The sequence below is a fragment of the Phyllostomus discolor genome, chromosome 1, assembly GCF_004126475.2.
Source record: "Phyllostomus discolor isolate MPI-MPIP mPhyDis1 chromosome 1, mPhyDis1.pri.v3, whole genome shotgun sequence".
NCBI lineage: Eukaryota > Metazoa > Chordata > Mammalia > Chiroptera > Phyllostomidae > Phyllostomus > Phyllostomus discolor.
The window spans coordinates 99,299,245-99,314,202 of NC_040903.2; positions in this window are offsets into that span (position 1 = coordinate 99,299,245).

Sequence of the window (14,958 nt, forward strand, 5' to 3'; positions counted from 1 at the left end):
AAGATATTATGGGTGTTTAAAAGCAAGATAAGATTTCTTAAAGGACTGAAAAGTATTTGCTCGTCATCTTTGTTCTTTTCACCCAAGGTCAGTACAAAGAATAATGGCTATGTGCCAGGCATTCTGCTGAGCCCTTCCACATATGTCTCAACCTTGGCAGGCATTGTACATAAGTGCTAATTGTTTTTTGGTCAGTTCTTTTTTAGTGGTAGGCATTTGAGACATATGAATTGGATATTCAAAGATATATACTGGTAAATAGTCAGTCTTACAACCAAAGAACCCTAAGTTCAGATTTCAAATTTAAAGCTAAATTCCTTGGCCACGTCATTTAATATTTTTGAGGTTCAGTGTATTCATCTGTAAATTGTGGACAATACATACTTTACAAAATTGTGTGATTGAATGACAGGCAAAACAAATGTCAGTTTCTTCCACTACTCCTCTGAGTTTTGCTTTCTTACTTACTTGAACTTTATTGCTCTATTGTAAACAGACTGGCATTCTGTCATTTTCTTCCATTTAATAAACTTTTTGTAAACCTAGGTAAATACTAAGAAAGGTTTTAAATATAAAAATATACATAAATTATTATTTTAAATATATTTCCCTTTTTGTTTAAAGCATAAGGATAACACATTCAAGCATTTACAGTTGTCAGATCTTCAAGAATTTAATAATTTTGATTAAGCTTTACTTTGTCACATCAAATATGATTTTTACAATATATGGTTAAAGCCAATAAAATTATCAATTCAAAAAAGGGAAACAATTGGTAACTTTACACTAATATTTAAAATTTAGAAATAATAGAAGGTTGAATATGCAGATGGAAGTCTTATAACTGCCAAAATATTATAAACTAGAAAACTAGAAAGAACACCTACAAATCAGTTACAGAAAGATGAACAATATAACAGAGATTTGTCAAACTGTATAAGCAAGCATCATAAATGTACAAAAACATGCGCAATTTCAGTCACAAGTCTCTATCCCCCACAGCTGATGTGATTGGAGAAGACTATCCAGATTCATGGGGGCTGAGTTAGGAGCTTTACATCCAAGAGCTGGAAGAGAGAATTTCACTTGAATTAAGAGGTATGCAAGTTGGAGATCCCTGGCATGGTACGTATGTGAGGAAGAGAGGGACGCTGTGTGTGTGTGTGTGTGTGTGTGTGTGTGTGTGTGTGTGAACACCTGCACACATGTCCATGAGCAGCACACACTCATATCTAAGGGAGAAGGAAAAATTGTAGGAAGAGTGTTCTCCAAAGAATCCACAGAAAGCCCGAAGAAGCAGGTTAGATATAAACAACTGCCAGAGTCCTTCTGGACTCTGGAAATGGCATTTTGCCATTTACTTCCAGTTACTAAACTCTTTATAGATCTGCATAAATACTAGCCCCTTACCCATGTGGATCTGTGGGGCAGATAAGGAACTTTCTATTATGACTAATTGAATAATGATTATCACGTGTAATTAGGCATTTTACGTTTGACATAATGAGACAGAATTTGCAATTTTGAATGACCTATGCCTGCTGAACCCAGGGGAGGTCCTCAAACTGAGCTAGACAATGCCCCTAATGATGACCTTGCCACCTAACATAAAGATTTATATCAACAGAAAATACTGGAAGCTCATGAGCCTGATCCATGCTATCTGCTCTGCCTCCTGAAGTCTTCTGCATTTGCGGAAGGCTTCTGCTAGGCCACAAAGTTACCTAGGGTTTTAGAGGTCAGCAGCACCAGACCTTGCAGGAGTTGTAAAGGGAAAGTCCCAGGCAATTCCACTTGGAGTCATTCTGGCCCACAGTGAGCAGAATTCTAAGCTGACCCTCAAGATTCCAGATCCCTGATGTGCACACACCTTCTACCAGTTATTCTACCAACCACTGGTGTGAGGTGATTTTGCAGGTGTAGTCATTCGGGTCCCAAATCAGTTAACCTTGAAACAGAGAGATTATCTGCATGAGCGAGATGCAACCATGTGAGCCCTTCAAAAGCTAGTTTTCTCCAGCTGGTCCCAGAAGAAGTCTGAGAGACATGCCCCAACCAGGCTGGAAGAAAGCAAACATCCAGGTTGTGAACTGTAAATGGGGGCAAAAGGAATTGCACACACCCTGTAGGAACTGAGAGAACTCTCCAACTGATAACTAAAAGAAACACAACAACACAGTCCTGCAACCTCAAGGAAATGAATCCTGCCAACAACCAGTGAGCTTGGAGGAAGAGCTCCAAAGTCAGGTGAGAAATGAAGCCCTGACTGACACCTTGATTTTAGCCACTCAGCACTCAGAGCAAACAATCCAGACACACTGGACTCGTACTTCTGATCTACAGAAATTGCAAAATAAATTTCTTCTGTTTTAATTTGCTAAGTTTCTGGTTATTTGTTATATAGCAATAGAAAACTACCATAGCAATGGAAAACTAATTCCATATTCATTAAGGGATTTGAATAACCAAAGATCAATTCTTCTGTCAAGGACTTGTTTTTCTAAGCTGCCCAAACCAGGAGGACACAGGAACCCTTCCATCCTGAAGTACTCATTCTCCCAAAATATCTGATGGTAGTTTTAATGTACTTAAGGTACTTAAGTTCCTTTAATATTGAAGCAAACATATATTTATGCATTCATGCTGGGCATATTCCACTTGCTCTTGTCTGTCCACTCTTCCTCATTCTGCTCTGTATACACTTGGAGGCTGACTTATACACACAGGTCCACAGGTCCCCTTGCCAGGCCAATACCAATTGCTTCCAGATGATCAGAGGTGCTAGTGGAGATCGGTGGCTGGCAGGCAAGTGAGTCTGGGGCATTTATTTCTGGATATCCCATCAGGGTAGCTTGTGCTGGCTGTGTCATGCTCAGCAAAGCCAGAAACCACCCCTCAGAGTGATTTGCTTTGCCCCAACCTGTCACTAGAACCATGGTGTTGTACTGCTACTTTGTGATTGTCCTAAAGCCTGCCTACACCCTTGTAAGTCATCTCTTTATAGAATTCTCAATTACCAAGTTTGAAAATATCAATGGTTTCCTATAAGAATCTGACTGATAGATGCATCAAAGACAAATTCACCATCATAAAATGAAAAACATGAGACTTAAGGTAGATTTCTCCCATCTGGCTGGCTTCTTCCAGCTATGCCACTCTATCTTCCAGTGTCATTAGTTTATTATTCCCACCTGCCTTTAGGGATCATGCTGCATACAATTTAGACATGATTTGTTGGTGTGAATTATGGAGATAACGTGCACATAAAATTTCTTTACTATATAATCATGTCATTTTCAGTAAAGGAAAAACCTTCTGGTGTGAATAAGGCACTAGGTTGTTAAGGGTATCTTCAGGTATAGTGCTTATCTCATGGTTCTTGGGATAAATAGCTAATGAAATTATATGCCTCTATTTCCCCCTTTTACAAAATGAGGCAATTGGTATTATTTGTCCCTTGCTCACAATTAAATTTATATATGAATTAAGTACATTAGTATTTTTCCAGACTGTTACTATTAATAATAATAACAAAGGTACTTGAATGTTTAGTACATACTAGTTATTATTCTAAATTTCTTTATACATTATTTTATTACACTTCACAGAAATCCTATCATATATTATTATTATCTTGCCCATTTTGCACATGAAAACTGAAATGCAGAGAGGTTAAGTGCATACAGCTAGTTAGTGGTGGCACCAACACTCAAACCCACTAAGCCTGGTGTCACCTACTTACCTAACTAGTTCATATGGCTGCCTTACTGCATAAGAAATGCCAATGAGAAAAAGAAGGGGGTTATCAGGATGGCAGATACTACCTCACTAAAACCTAGTGATATTCTCCTTATGACCTATCTTATTCTTGTCTGAGCCCTTACAAAGTTTTATTAACTCAGGCTACTAGAGTATTATTTGATGCATCACTAGTAAAGTAACAAATCTCCACAAATCAAGGATGGAATATAAAAAAAGGAACAAATACTTATACAAGAAAATGAAGTTCATTCAAATATATTTTATCTAAATAGTGTGTATGATGGAAGTAAAAAATAAACAGATGACAATATTGAAATATCCACTCATACTCTATGCAAATTTCATATTCACGGTAACAATCAATTTTATGCAAAAACTGCAAAAAGTAGGGGAAAACTTACTGAAACTACATAAAATTACTTGCCCTTTTCTAGGGAAAAGGAAAAAACAATCTGGGTGTATGAAAGCTTTATTTTATATGCAATTCTGAAGTACAGTTGCACAAATTGACTCAAAGTAATTTTTTGTCTATCACTATTGCGATTGTTTTCTACTCCCACAGTGTTTTAATAATTCATTAAATTAAATTTTTATAAACTTTATGAATGTAACTCATAAAATATGTGAACAAGCCTTGAGTATATTTTCAAATAAGTAATAAAATTATTAAAAGGTATCAGTTTTTCATTGCAGCTTCATTATGAAAGAACCAAGGCCCAATGCAACTTGTTTATTCCCTGGAAGGTAAAATGCTCATCTGAACATTCCAACCTCAAAAACATTGGCCAAATTATGAACCAATGCCTAGGAAGTCACTATGAATTCATAAGTGATATAACCATTTCATTTTCACAATGTTTTTTATTTATTTCCAAGGAGTTATATTGTAACAGAACAGGAATCATCAAACAAATTTGATGTGGATAAAGAAGGAAAGAAAGACATCAATACTGTGTGTTAATACTTCTTGTCTGAGAAAAATATTAAAAACACAAGCAATAAGCATAGACTCAGATGGTTTGACAGATAAATTCTCAAATCTGAAAAAGCAGAAGTAGATCACATCTCCTTCTAAGAACTTTCCAGGGTGTAATAACTAGCTTCACCTATAATTGGGAGAATTTTTCTAAACTAGGTCAAATGTCAATCACAACCTTATTCTAAGAACCCAAAATAGACTTAAGCAAAATGACATCAAAAGAACCATTCTTTAATTGTGTAGGCCTAAAGTAAACCTGTACCAGGCACAGGCATGACACACAGGTATCCACCATATGAAGGACCCATAGCGCTTATACTTCAGAGGTTTCAGGATATGTAAACCACAAAAAAGAAATATCAAAAGAGCCATAATAGAGCAATTATCTGTTACAATAGGAACCCAAAACCTCCCAGTGAAGATGGAGTCATAGATGGATAGAAACACTTTGCCTCCTCACACAACCAAAAGAAAGGACAACAACAAAATTAAAAACAAAAACAAAAAAACAGAACTGCCAGAAAAACTAACTGTATGGAAGTCCAACAACCAAGGAGTTAAAGAAGAAATATGCATTCAAATGGTAGAAGGGACGGAGACTGGCAGCCAGGGTAGAGAGGACACATGGCAAGGCAGCAGCTGGAGGACTGGGAAGTCCCATATTTACATGTGGATAAATCAGGGAGAATAACTAGGAGACAGATGGCACAACCCAGGTTTCCAGCACAGGGAAAGAAAGCCTCAAAACCTCTGGCTGTTAAAAACCTCTGGGTGTTGTGGTGGTAGAAGAAACTCCCAGCCTCACAGGAGAGTTACCTAGAGAGACTCACAGAGTCCTAAATGTACACAAACCTACCTGCCCAGGAATCAGAACCAGAAGGGCCCAATTTGCTTGTGGGTAGCAGGAGAAGTGACTGAAAGCCTGCCAAGAGCCAAACAAGCAGCATTGCTTCCTCTCTGACCCCTGCCCCACATACAGCATCACAACGTAGGAAAGTGGGTTGCCCCACCCTGGAAAATACCTAAGGCCCTGCCCCTTACAATATAACAGCTGTATCAAGACAAAAAATATATAACCCAAATGAAAGAACAGATCAAAACTCCAAAAATAGAACTAAGTGATAAAGAGATAGCCAACCTATCAGATGAAGAGTTCAAAACACTGGCAATCAGGATGCTGACAGTATTGGTTGAGTATGATTGCAAAATAGAGGGGAAAGTAAAAGCTATGAAAAGTGAAATAAAGAAAAATATACAGGGAACCAACAGTGAAGGAAAAGGAAACTAGGACTCAAACCAATGATTTGGAGCAGAAGGAAGAAATAAACATTGAACCAGAACAGAATGAAGAAACAAGAATTCAAAAAAATGAAGAGAGGCTTAGGAACCCGCTTAGGAACCTCAGGGACAACTTGAAACATTCCAACATCCAAATCACAGAGATGACAGAAGGAGAAAAGGAAGAGCAAGAAACTGAAAACTTATTTGAAAACATAATGAAGAAGAACTTCCCCAATCTGGCAAAGGAAATAGACTTCCAGGAAGTCCAGGAAACTCAGAAAGTCCCAAAGAAGCTGGACCCAGAGAAGCACACACAAAGGCACATCACAGCTACATTAGCCAAGATTAAAGGTAAAGAGAGAATCTTAAAAGCAGCAAGAGAAAAGGAGACAGTTACCTACAAAGGAGTTCACATCAGACTATCAGCTGATTTCTCAAAAGAAACCTTACAGGCAAGAAGGGACTGGAAAGAAGTATTCAAAGTCATGAAAGGCAAGGACCTTCATCCAAGATTACTGTATACAGCAAAGCTATCATTTAGACTGGAAAGGCACATAAAGTGCTTCCCAGATAAGGTCAAGTTAAAAGAATTCATCAATACCAAGCCCTCATTATATGAAATGGTAAAAGGACTTATCTAAGAAAAAGAAGATGATCAAAACTATGAACAGTAAAATGACAACAAAGTCACAACTATTAACAACTGAACCTAAAAAAAAACAAAAACAAATTAAGCAAACAATGAGAACAGAAACAGAATCACAGAAATGGAGATCATATGGAGGCGGGGAGGTGGAGGGAGGATATTGGGGGAAGGTACAGAGAACAACTAGCACAAATGGTAGGTAGAAAATAGACAGGGGGAGGTTAAGAATAGTATAGGAAATGTAGAAGCCGAAGAACTTGTATGTACAACCCATGAGCATGAACTAAAGGTGAGGGATGCTGGTGAGAAGGGGATGCAGGGTGGAAGGGAATAAAGGGGAGAAAAAAAACAGGACACTTATAATAACATAATCAATAAAATGTATTTTTAAAAAAGGAACCCAAAGGATGAATTGAATTCATCCTTTGCCTCTTGAATTCAAGCAAGAAGATAAATAATTTAATTCAGAAACACAGTTCAGAGACTACCAGGGTGTATATTTGCACTCCTGTGTATTTGTATTATCTTGTATTATAATGTCCCAAATTATTTGTCATGAGACATATACTATCACCATTTTGGTAAGTTTTAATGTACATTTTTAGTCACATATGAATTGTGAGATGTAATAGTTTTAAGCTGCTGATATTACTATGAAAAGTCATTGTATGAATGAACACTGAAAGAAAAATAATATATATTATATAAATATGAGATTTTTTTATGGTGAGATATGACATAAAGAGATGAACCTCCTTTATTTAAAACCTCTAAATCATGTTTAAAACCAGTAGTTGAGGAAGATGTATCTGATTTATGATAATTTTCTATAAAACTTGTGGGGTATGTTGTTTCTTTTCATTTTTACCTATCATGCTTGTGATCTTTGGGACATCAGAATAACAAAGAATGCCAGATATCACCGCAGGATTTAAAAAATGGCCTACTACTGCTATGTTTGTTAATACAAAGGCAATAAATCACATGATATCCTTGAGTGGAGAAGTCATGTGGGTCAGCACGAATTCCATGTGAAACAGGAATGTTTACTACTTCTTATTGGCTCAGCATGAAGTTCGGTAATGCAGTGCACACCTAGATGCTCAGTAGGCCACTTAGGAATTATGGTATGAGAGGTGCGTGCTCAGACAGCCAGCGGGAATTGGGTATATGAGGATTTCAGACAGAAGCAACGTAGTGACTAAGCTCATGTAACAAACACCACCAATTCATGTTAGCAGGCAACAAGGCTCCTCACTGTCTGTGTCTTGCCTGTTGTTGATGAACCACAAAATGAGTTTCCAAGAAGCAACAAAAATAAATCAGAAATTATGCCATGAATCAAAACTCTCTAAAGTGTCCTGTCAACTTCTTAACAGACAACAGTTATTTTCTAACCTTGAACTAACTGGTCATGGTTGCACAATTCTGTCTCATGATGCTTCTCTCATATGTAACGCATGTCTTGGTCACAGGGAAAAGAAATGTTATTGTGGCCTGGCTTCTCACTCTGTCTCCACTGCCACTCTGAGATGCTGGAGAGTCTTCAAAATGAAAACTCTCTCAGTTTAATTTAAAAGGGACAGGGAAGAATAAACCTCCTCTTTTCACTATTTGACTCTATATAGTCTATACATTTCAGGGAGTTTCTGCCCCCATACTATGAATTGGATTAATAGCTAAGTCCTCTGAGCCCAGATGCTGTCATACTATAAGCTGACACCACAAAAATATTGGCATTTGCAGCTGTCAAAACCACTCCCACTTCAGTGCCCCCTACATCTGGGCACACAACCCTGTATTTCTCCAGGAGACAGTGAGAGGCAGAAACTGAATCCTTTTTATGACATAGCATTTTCCTTTTTTTTTTATTTTTAACTACAAAGCTAGTTAAAGTTGTAGACTATGAACTTGAACAAACCATTGTAGGGAAGGAAATATAACTTTCTCTCTGCCTGTCTGAATTCTTGACTAAGACTTCTAGCAAAAAAACAAATTAACAAGAAAAAGCAAACAATGTTATTAACATGTATACTTCATCTGTACATGGAGGAAAACCACAGAAAAATTAGTAACTACTCAAGGTGCCTTAAAATTCAGGCTTTAGTGCAATCTTAATAGGCAAAGGGGAAAGTAAATGATATTTAAGAAAGATGACTTGTCTCTTAGAATAGTAGATGAGAGATACGTTAGTTTGTGTCAAAGTTTACCAGGTGTGGTGTGGTCGTCTAGTCTCTCCTGTGATAAAACTCCTGGGGATTTAGGACAATTGATTTCTTTTTGGAGGATCTGTCTTTAGGCAGATAAGGGGAGTTCAAAGAAAGCCTTTCCCTGCATTTGCTGTTTTTCAAGTGCCCACAGCTCAAAATAATCAATATACAGGGTGTGGCATAAATAACGCCACTTTTTTATTACAAAATCTTTTGTTACAAAATCATATGCATGTAGTTCTGTAACATAACAATATCACAGGCAAGCATACCATATGACATTTTAGGTGAAATGTCCCAATTAAAACTATAAATTATTACACCCATATTATTACTCTACCAACCACACTCACGCAGGCCTTACATCTGCAGGACCTTGTATTAAAGGACATATTTTGAAGTGTCATATTCTACTACCCTTCATTATCAAGAGTGACTAGCAAAATAATTGAGTAATAAGTGCCTTCCCAAGTGTTTTAAGTTCCTCAAATAGGTGGGGTTTTTCTCATATACTTCTTAAATCTGTTAAATACTTAAAATTTTTCACCTTCAGCGAAATACCCTGACATGAGGTGCCTGAGTCAAAGGAGAGAGCAGAGGAGAGAAAGCACAGCTTAGTGGCTGCTGCCCCTCCCAGAGCAGGCAGGGCCCAATCTGCACAGGGAATCCCCAGTCCAAACTGGGAGACACTTGGGAGGATAAACAGAGTCTGGGAGACTCCAGCTGCACACACACAGCAAACATGTCCATGGCTGCAGAACCAAGCAGGAAAGTCCAGCAGAGAAATTCTGGCTCCTAAGATTCTCAGAGGCATGGGAAATCTGTGGCCCGCCCTGACTTAGAAAGACTTTTTGTCTTTTAGAGCCAGGCAGTGGCTGGGAGCTGCAGTGGGGGTGTCACATAGGGACTTTTTTAAAGAGGGGAATAGAGGCGTGACTGAGCAGGGAACATACAGACGTGTGCAGCTGACCTGCCAGAAAAGAAGCCAAATTCAAAGCACGGTTCATGCCCATTGAACCCAGCCAGTCAGGAAAAGTAGAAGGCTGTGCCATAAAGGGATTCCTGGGCACCACCCAGCATGGCTGACGAGCTGGGAGCTACATGCAGAATGGAGGGTTTGGGTCTGAGCCTCCTGTGAGAGCAGTGAGGCAGGAAAGGATGGGCTAGAGCTGAGCATCTATGATTCTTTGCAGCCACGCAGGGCCACCCAAACCAAGGAACACAAACCTCTGGGAAGGGGACGGTGTGCCCATCCCCCACCATCAGAGTTGCAATCTCCCTCCCACAGAATAGTAAAGCCAAACTTAAGAACTTCCTTGCCAGGCACATATCCATAGGGGAAAGAAAGGGAATCTCCAAAGGACCCCATTATGAATTTTAATGAGATGCTATGCTGGCTCCTTCTTATGCCCTATTCAACTGAAAACAGCAAAGAGATTAGAAATTGGTGCAGCAAGAAGTATTCACACTCCACTGAACCTCAACTCTCACACAGAGCTGCAATCAGTGCCAAGAAGAAGGCACTGACTCTTTTAAACAGATGGGTCCCACACAAGAAACAGACAGCTAATTCACTGGAAATTATACATTCGCAGAAATAATCTGAAGTAGACAAAGATGTGTGGCGCAAGTACAGGAAACACTCGCCATCTTCCCTGAAGGCTGAACAGCATCTCCTTGAAGGTGATCCAAGGATCCCACCCTCCTGATCACAGCAGAGGCCCCCTCTGAAGGCAGGTAGAGATGGTACATGCGGTGCTATTAGACATTAGATGAACCAACCCTAGAACCCTAGGCCTTGGGCTGATAAAAAGCCAGCGGGGCAGAACAGTGAGGAACAACCAAGTCTGAAAGAGACAGCTACAGACTGTGGATAACTTGTAGCCTCGAACAAGCTCCCTAGAGCTAGACTGGGACACCAGCTGACATCAGGGGTGGATCCTGAAGGAGAGAACGGTGGGTGAACAAACACTAGATTCTGCTGAGAGGAATTCCACCTCGTTCTTCTTCATTATTTGTGTTATTTTTCACCTGCATATTTTTAACACTTTGTCTTCAATTTTGTTCCTATTATTTCATTATATATTTTACTTTATTTATTTTATTTTATTTTATTTTATGTTTTGTATATATTTTTATTTTATTATTACTTTTTAATTTTTATTTTTGTTTTAATTCTAATCTCATATTTTACTCTTCCCTTCTCTTATTCCATTTTCCCTTCACCCTTCTCTTTCTTATTTTTGTTTATGATCTTAATTTTTTCTTTTCTACTCCTGGTTTCTATTCCTCACTCTTACTATTTCTCTTCCCTCTATCCCCTCAAAACCATCTGTCTTTCCATTAGTCATCTCACACTCTTTTTCCTTTTGTTATAATATCCTTATTGTCATTCCAACTTTATTAATATTTGCTCAATTTTCATTGATATTGGGGCTATTGTTGCATTTCTTCAATTCTATCCCTAAGTGTTCACTATTTTTTTATTTTTAAATCTCATATTTTACTGTTCCCCTGTCCTACTCCATTTCACCTTCCTCCTGTCCTGTCTTATTTTCATTTTAAATTTTATCTTGTCCCTTTCTTGGCCTGGTTTCTAACCTTTACACTTATTTTTTCTCCTCCCTCTATCCTATCAAAATTAGTTTTCTTTCCTTGAGACACCTCACAATCTTTTTTTCCTTTCTTTCTTTTCCCTTTCTTATAATATTATTATTATCTTTCCACTATTACTAATCTTTGCTCCTTTTTGTGGATATCACTGAGGTGGTTATTTTACCACAATTTCATTTCTATTTTTTCACTATTTTTTTCCAAACCTCATATCATACTATTTATTCCCTTGTCTTACTCCAGTTTGCAACATTCCCTCCCTATTTTACTTATGTGGTAAATTTTATTTTCTCCTTTTATTTGCCTTGTTTCTATTCCCTACTCTTACTATTTCTCTTCCCTCTACCCTCTCAAAATCACTTTTCTTCCCATTAGTCACCTCATATTCTTTTTTCTTTTCATATAATATTCTTACTTTCTTTCCACCATTAAAAATGTTAGCTTATTTATTGCTTATATCATGGTAGTGGTTGGGGGGGGTACTTTTGCTGGTGTGCATTTTTATTTGCTGTGTTGTTTTGTTTTGTTCTCGCAGCACCTGTACAATAGTATATAAGATGTGGTAGGGGTTGTGATTCTCAGTCAGCCTGCCTGAGGGGAGAGCCCACCAATGAACAAGCCAAAAACAACCAAAATCCAATTGCAACAAGAGAGCACACAAAAACTGTATAAAGGGTATCCCTAGCATATCCAGCTCCAAAGTTTGGAGAGACCCACAGGAATCCTACCATAGAAGGCCAATCTACAAAGGCAAGGTGTCAAAGCAGATCAATCTAATACACAGAAACAAATTTAAAAAGCCACAAAAACTGGAGAGACAAAGAAAAAATAATAAAAAAGAAGAAGAATCCCCAGAAAGAGTGCTAAATGAAATTGAGGCAAGCAACTTATCAGACACAGAGTTTAAAGTAATGGTTATAAGGATACTAAAGGAACTTAGTGAGAACTACAAGAAACTTCATGGGAAAAATATCACCACAAAAAGGACATAAAAACTATGAATACGAACCAGTAGGAAATGAAGAATACAAGATATGAAGTGAAGTATACACAAGAAAGGATTAACAGCAGCTAGGTGAAGTGGAAGATTGAATCCGTGACTTGGAAGACAAGATAGAAAAAAACACCCAGTCAGTGCCACAAAATTAAAAAAAACATTAAAAAAGACCAAGATAGTTTAAGGGAGCTGCAGGACAACATGAAAAGTAACAATATTCATGTTACAGGGATTCCAGAAGAAGAAAAAGAGCAAGGGATAAAAAACCTATTTGAAAAAATAATGACAGAAAACTTCCTAATTTGGTAACAGAAAAAGCCACACAAGTTCAGGAAGCACAAAGGGTCCCAATCAAGATGAACTCAAAGAGGACCACTCCAAGACACACCATAATTAAAATGGCAGAATTTAAAGACAAAGATAGAATGTAAAGGTAGCAAAAGAGAAACAGCTAGTAACATACCAGGAAGCTCCAATAATGTTATCAGCTGATTTCTCGACAGAAATACTGCTAGCCAGAAGGGAATGGCAAAAAATATTCTGAATAATGAAAGGAAAGGTCCTACAAACAATCCTAATCTACCCAGAAAGGCTCTCATTTAAAATGAAAGGTGAAATAAGGAGCTTCCCAGACCAAAAAAAAAAAAAGCTAAATGAGCACATCTCAACCACACCAGCACTGCAAGAGATGCTAAAGAAATTACTTTAAGAAGATGAAGTAGAGAGAGAGAGAGAGAGAGAGAGAGAGTGAGAGAGACAGAGAGAATAAGAATGCAGGCACAGCCCTGGCTGGTGTAGCTCAGTGGATTGAGTGCGGGCTGGGAACCAAAGTGTCCCAGGTTTGATTCCCAGCCAGGGTACATTCCTAGGTTGCAGGCCAGAACCCCAGCAACCGCACATTGATGTCTTTCTCTCTCATTCTCTATCTCCCTCCCTTCCCTCTCTAAAAATAAATAAATAAAATCTTAAAAATATATATATATATTGAAAAAAAAGAATTCTTTTAAAAAAAAGAATGCAGGCACAAAGGGAAAAAATGACAATGAATAAATACGTATCAACAATAACCTTAAAATAAATGGATTAAATGCTCTAAATTGAAAGACACAGGATAGCTGAATGGATAAGAAAACAAGACCTACACATTTGCTGTATATAAGAGATGCACCTCAGAACAAAAGATCTAAACAGGCTGAAACTAAAGGGATGGAAAAAATATCCCAAGAAAATGGACATGAAAAACAGACTGGGGTAACAGTACATATATCAGACAAAATAGACTTCAAAACAAAGGCCATAATAAGACACTGAAAAGGTCACTATATAATAATTAAAGGAGTAGTCCAACAAGAGGATATAACCTTTGTAAACATATATGCACCCAACATAGGGGCACATAAATACGTAATGAAAATCATGGAGGACTTTAGGAAGGAGATAGGCAGCAACACAGAGTAGAGGATCTTAACACCCCATGTCAACAATTGGCAGATCATCCAAACAAAAATCAACAAAGATATTGTGGCATTGAATGACACCCTAGATCAAATAGACTTAATTGATATTAACAGAGCACTTCACCCCAAAGAAGCAAAATATATATATTCTTTACAAATGAACATGGATCATTTTCAAAGATGGACTACAAAGTAGGATACAAAACCAGCCTCAAGAAATTCAAGAACATTGAAATCATATCAAGCATCTTCTGGGATCACAATGGCTTAAAACTAGAAACCAACCTCAAGGAAAGAACACAAAAGCATTCAAATATATGAAGACTGAATAACATGCTATTACATAATGAATAGGTTAACAATGAGATCAGGGAAGAAATAAAAAACTATCTGAAAATAAATGAAAATAAACAAACAACAGCCAAAAACCTATGAGACACAGCAAAGACAGCCCTGAGACGGAAATTCATAGCAATACAGGGTTACCTGAAGAAGATATAAATATTTCAGATAAACAACCTAACCCTACATCTAAAAACTAAAAGAACAAAAAGCAAACAAAGCCCAGAGAGAGTAGGAGAAAGAAAATAATAAAGATCAGAGAAGAATTAAATCACATACAGACTAAAAGAACAACTAAAAGAATCAATAATTCCAGGAGCTGGTTCTTGGAAAAGATAAAACAAATTGATAAACCTTTAACCAAACTCATAAAGAAAGAAAGAAGACCCAAATAAGTAAAATCAGAAATGAAGGAGAAGTAACAAGAGTTACCACAGAAATACAAAGGATTATAAGAAATTACTAGGAACAACTATATTCCAAGAAATTGGCAACCTGGACGAAATGGATAAATTTCTAGAAACATACAATCTTCCAAAACTTGATCAAGAAGGAGCAGAAAGCCTGAATAGACCAATATCAACTAGCAAAATTGAAGCAGTAATCAAAAAACTCCTGGCACAAAAAAAATGCCTGGACTGAATGAATGGCTTCACAGGCAATTTTAACAA